Genomic DNA, 6,087 nt, shown 5'->3' with positions numbered 1-6,087 from the left:
CTGGGGCCGGGTGGGGCAGGCACTGAAGGGGCTGGGAGAGCAGGCGGGGGATGGAGTCTGTTTGATTTGGAGATTTGGCAGATTGGGTGGTGGCCAAACCTCCAAATCAGATTTGGCCGAATGGATTCGGGACAGTGATTCGAATCACTGAATCGAACCACTGTCCCCCAGATTGGCCAAATCCCAATCCAAAGCAAATGCTAGCCCCTTTTCACAGGCCTAATACATAGTGTATAAAACATATGTTGGCAGTGGCAATCACACAAAAAATATCCATGGACATTACGATACACATAAATGTTATGATATACATATGTATATATTATATATATACGAATATATAATATTAAAGCCTTTTTCTAGAAAGAGATGCTATTGCACACGCAGAAGTTACGGGCTCGATGACAGGATGACTGGATGTATTGTGCAGAGGTCAGATCGGGTAATGGGAATGGTTCCTTTTGACCTTAAACCTATGAATCAATGAGAACAAGGAATGGAATGTGTCAAGAAGGCAAATATACATTAGGCAACCCATCAGTTAAAAAGGAAAGCAGCCACTGACAAAAACTAGTCACGAATTGTTGGTTTGCCCCTCGCGCTCTTCCATAAAAAGGGATCATAATTACAATTGGCTGTGCTAAACTCAAGTTATTGAAAATGTTTTCTGCCATGTGGCATCAATGTAGATAAATGTAGATAAATAGGCTACGCAAGCCTTGTGATCTTATCACATCGCCTTCCTTTTTTCATGGCTTCAAGCTAATATTATTGTGCTCCAAGCTTGTTCAGTGCTGCAGGAATAGAAAGTCCAGACGTGCGTGCTTCTTCCCAACGACTCAAATTCCTATTCGCGGGACTGATGCTTTTCAAATCTGATCTTTGATTGAAGGTGAACATTTCCAAAAAGCCCGAGTTAAAAAAAAGTCCCCCAGTTGGGAGAGTGTGAGTAAAAGAAGGGGGGGGGATAGTGGGGGGAAGAGGGGGCACAATTTCTCTACTATAAAGACATTTTGTTTGTGCTTTTCTTGCTACAGCTGAGATGGCTAGGGCTGGCATACTGGAAGGATGCACACCTTGCTGAGGCAGGCACCTTTGGACATTTTGACAAAAGCTGGCCCACTTGGGAGGCTTGGAGAAAGGGGATGTTGTGCACACATTGATACTGAAAACCCCTATGCCATCAAAAATCTGCCAAGTTGCAGGAGAAAGGCTGTTTGCACTCATGGCACATCCGTGGAGAAGGAAACAGGCACCTTTCTTCGAAGGCATGTTCAACGTGGCAGGGAGCCAGAGTACTCCGTACTAGGGGTGAGGAAGAGGGCGGCGCGCTGCAGGTGAACAAGGACTTACATCAAGAAGCCAGTGAAAACCATGGACACGCCATGCTTAGGATGCGACAGTAACGGCATCTGGACAAATTGTGGCAGATGATGGAATTGCTTTTTGATCCCTAGATTTTTCTGTTACAGCTGCTATGCTGAGAGCATTTCAGTTGTCCATCCAGGCATTAAAATCAAGAAATATTAGCGCCAAAGTAGTGTACGCCACTCTATTCATAGCTCGGATGTAAAACGCAGGGGAATTTGAGAGTTTGGGTTAATCTGGGCCTGGGGTTTCTAGGATGGACTGATCTCATAATTCAGCATGAGGATCTGGGGCAGGAGGGAGGGAAGCAGGACTTCACTGAGACGCAAAACAACAGTCCCATGTCTGGACTGGACTGGACTCGACTCTTCAGTCCACAGGTGCCTGGCTCACGTCAACTCTGGAACGGGATGCTGGATTTTGTCAGTTTAATATCTCCAACACCAGAAACCTTGCAAGGGATGAAAAGCTGCCAACAGGACTGGCGAACACACAAAGAAAACAAGACACACATCACTAGAGAATCAAGTGAACCTGATGGGGCAAATGAAATCCAGTTTGAAGGATGACATCCCCACTGTTTACAGGCGGCGGCGGCAGCTGAGAGAGACCTCAAGCATACGTGCTGTGAAATCAGCCTTTGGAAAGTCATCTGGTGTTCATCTTCGGTAAATCCAAAAATAACGGCCCCAAATCTCTGAGCATCATTACGGAACCTCAGGATTTTTCCTCGGGCAGAAGAAACGGACACTGCGAGCATGAAAATGAAGGGGGAGAAAAGGGGCTTCACAGCATTTACTGTGTACATGAGCTCACTCGCTTCCTTTTTCATTCAAAGTGCGATTCCCCACACTGTAGACATCACACAGGCATGCAGAGCAAGCCTTATTCCAGCTGCGGCAATACTGCAAGGCGCACACACAAATACGGCAACAGCGTTGTCAACTTACGCGTTCGAAAAATCTTGACGTGGCCCCTAACCAAAACCACGACATTGGCTTTAAAAATCATGAGATTTTACTGAGCATATTTGGAGTTTCATTTTCTCATAGCTTTGCTTTTGAATCTTTCAAATGTCCAAGATTTTCTAGTACTTGTAACTACAAAGAAGCTGACTTTTAAGCATTAAGTTGGGAGTTTAGGATTTTAACACTAACTCTCAGAGCCAGTGACAAAACTGCAGGGCCCGTCACCAATGCATTATCCGCTCTGCACTGAGCAGCGTAGCATTGGAGATGCATTTCAATTCCAAACAGACAGAGCATGCTTAAAAAAAAGAAACAACACAATATTGTTGTAGGGATAAACACTTCATTTTGCCGCAATGAGAGAAGGCAAAATGGAAGCAGTTAGAAGGATTCGACATTTTATTTTTCCAGGCTGATTACAAAACTACTATTTCTGCTGTTCACTTTCAGAAAACTCCCTTAATAGAGGTATTATTGGTATGAAAATAAACTGCCCAAACTAATCATCCCATTTCTGATAGCAGTGTAAGGGTGAAAAATGTCCTACTCTAGAGAGATGATTAATCCTAAAAGTCCCGTTGCTGCGAGGAAGATAGTGGCCAAGTACAGACAGTCAAAAAGCCCGAGGCTAAATCGATTCAGTCTTTGCAGGTTAGTCTAAGCTACAGAGATTAAACTGAGTAACAACTGGACACACATTCACTTTTGATTCAGGGAATGCAGCCGCATGCCTGTAGTGGGTCAGGCCAGAAGCCGGGGGCACTAGAGCACTGTTCTCTGGTACCTAGCCAGCATGGGCTGTGTTCACTTCCTCTTCCTGCTGCCCCCGAGGTCTCTGGAATTTGCAGTCCAGAATCACAGAATCAGGACTCTGCAGGGTTGCTTATCATCACTTCCCCTTCCTGCTTCCAGGTGCCTCTGGGATTTGTAGTCCACAGTCACAGCTAGCAGTAACTTTCAATTGGGTCAGTAGGACAGGGCAGCTTTGTACTTGGGGGAAGAGGGTTTTTAGCCAGGGGAAAGGGAGTTTACTACCTCTCCCTGGCCCCAGACCCCAGCCAGGGTTTACTTCCCCCCGCATCCTTTCCCTGCTGGAGCAGACAGAACAGCCCAGCTCAGGGCTGCAAAGCATGCTGGGATACCGGGGGACTCTGATTTAACTTAAACCAGGAAGGGGTCTTGGACAGAAATTTTATAAACCTGTTTGACCCAAATCACTTAAGTCTGATACTACATTCAACCAGGTTTATCTTAAACCAGTTTCAGCCATTTTGAAACTGGTTTATGTGCACTGAACTTCTGTTCTGTTAGTGGTTTAAACCAGTTTCTGATGACTTCAACCAGTTTACGTGTAACTTCTGTCCTTAACCAGTGAGGAAAGTGTGCATGTGATCTGGAGGCTGCATTGAAATCATTGAACGTTACCTGTATTTTAAAACATCTTGTCTTAATATTTTGGGGCCTTCTGAAACACAAAGAGAGTAGTTCCTTCCACATAATTATGTAATTTCAAGCGAGCAAATACAAACTTTCACAAAAATTATGGCAATTGTGCCTCCAGCTGTCAGAAGGCAAAAATAACTTTAAAAATAAATGAATAAGTATGGGGTAGAATAAGGTAGAATATAAAATTCACAGGTATTCATCATCACCCCTCCAGATTTACCTAGGTGGAGTCTACTCAGAAATTACAAAGCCGGTGCATGGCTCTGTCTGCAATGTTAAAAAAATAGACGTAATACTTCTTAGACTGGATAGCTGCGGAGGCTCTGGATAGGTCACATCAAACCCTGTCCCTTCTCATTTCACCATCTCCCATGTATCCTTTTCCTATCAGAGGTTTTGTGACACTACCTCCCTGGCTCCTTATCCCTCCAAGGTCCACACTATCCACTTTCCCATCTCTACTCCTACTCCTTGTTTCCATGACCACCGGACCAGTTCTCCCCACCTGGCTCTCACTCCTCCCCAATCCCAAGGGGGTATTTCAGTGACTGCTCCCTTCCATCACCCCACTTCTTGCATGAGCAGAGCCCTCTTTCCCTACTGCCAAGGCCTCTAGCCCCTGCCATCTCCCCTAGCCTCAGTGTTCCCACCTCTGGGTCCTTGTTCCCTCAAACCCCTCTCCCCCTAACCAAGCTTTCACTTTCTGCCCCTTCAAACCTTCTCTCTAAATGAGTCTACCACTTTCATTAGTGTCCAGGCTGCCCACCCCACAAGCTATGCTGTTGCCTCCAGGAGACACAGTAAGCAGCAAGGGGCATCAGAGTGATTCCTCTCTGGAGCCCCAACCTTCCTGCGAGTCAGGCTTGCCCAGGGTCCCAGTTCACATCAGAACCAGCGAAGCTGGTCTCACAGGCTCTTAGGACAACCCTGTGAATTTTCAGATGGCCTGAATGCAGCCTTGCTGATCAGATGCAGCCTTCAATGCTACTGCACTTGCAGGCAGACAAATGCCGCTGAGGCACGTGTTAGGCCTCATTTGGCTTGGCCAGTTCACGCTGGACCTGTCTACTTGCCATGGAGCCAGCCAGCCAAGCTCATCGTGGAGGCTGGAAGCTGCCAGCAGGGCTGGCTGCACCCATGTGGCACACAGCATGGGGCTCATCACCAGAGCATTTACTCTGGGCAGGTTTTGCAGCTTGCTGAGCGCTGGGCTACCAGCGTTTGACTGTGCTTGGTACCCGAGCTGTCTCACGTACAGCTGGCTCAGGTATCTTTACACCGTGCTGCAGTCACAGCAGTGACCTGTGGCTATATTTTACCTTACCTGAACCCACTGTTATGAACAGACAGCGTGCCGAGGAGTTACAAGAGAAATGCCGGTGGGTGTCCTGTTACGACCTTGCCTGCAGCTGTAGGCACCAGAAATTGGCCACCATGGTCAGAAAAGCTGAAAATTACATTATTAAGAGCTCTGTCCAGCAAGAAAGCAAGCAGAAAGCAAGCAATCCTCCCCCAGTAAGCCCCCCAAAATATTACACACCTGTCCTGAGATTTCATGGGTAGGATAAAATTAAAAATACAGCACACCTCCACCCCACCAGGCTCCCGTTAGTGCTGGACCTGTGCAGCTACAGCCTGCTGGGAAGAGCTTCACGCTGTAAGCAAAGATAAAGCAAGAGGGTGGGAACAGCAACCGAAATGACTAGGACGGTGATCCTCAACCAGGGTGTTGCAGCCCCCGGGTGCCCTGAGGTCCTTTCAAAGGTCTCACATAATGTTAGCTCTGCGAGGTATCCAAACATAATTCACAAGATAAATGCAGACATTTCAAATAGGAATCCCCAGTGTTAAAAGCCATAGACCTGCTGCGGTCTTCCTGAGTTCTTTGCCACAGAAAAATTGCTCTGGTATTTTCTTGTCGAGCTGGTATTTTCTGAGGGGGACCTTGAGTCTACTGAGAGGTGCCTTGAGTCTAAAAAGGTTGAGCACCTCGGGACTAGGGCCTATGGGCTTAAAAACTGTGCGTAGACTTCTGGTTTCATAGTTAGTAGGGTCAGAAGGGACCTGAATAGATCATCTAGTCCGACCCCCTGCCATGGCAGGAAAGAGCACTGGGGTCAAATGACCTCGGCAAGGGGTTTGTCAAGCCTTGTCTTAAATCCCCCCAGGGTAGGAGCCTGCACCACTTCTCTTGGAAGCTGGTTCCAGACCCTAGCTGCCCTGACCGTGAAGTCGCGCCTCCTGATATCTAACCCAAACCTACCCTCTGCCAGCTTGTGACTGTTATTCCTGGTCACTCCTGGCG

This window comes from Crocodylus porosus, unplaced genomic scaffold (genome assembly GCF_001723895.1).
Source record: "Crocodylus porosus isolate Cpor-Errol unplaced genomic scaffold, CroPor_comp1, whole genome shotgun sequence".
Classification (NCBI taxonomy): Eukaryota; Metazoa; Chordata; order Crocodylia; family Crocodylidae; genus Crocodylus; species Crocodylus porosus.
This window is presented reverse-complemented; position numbering follows the sequence as displayed.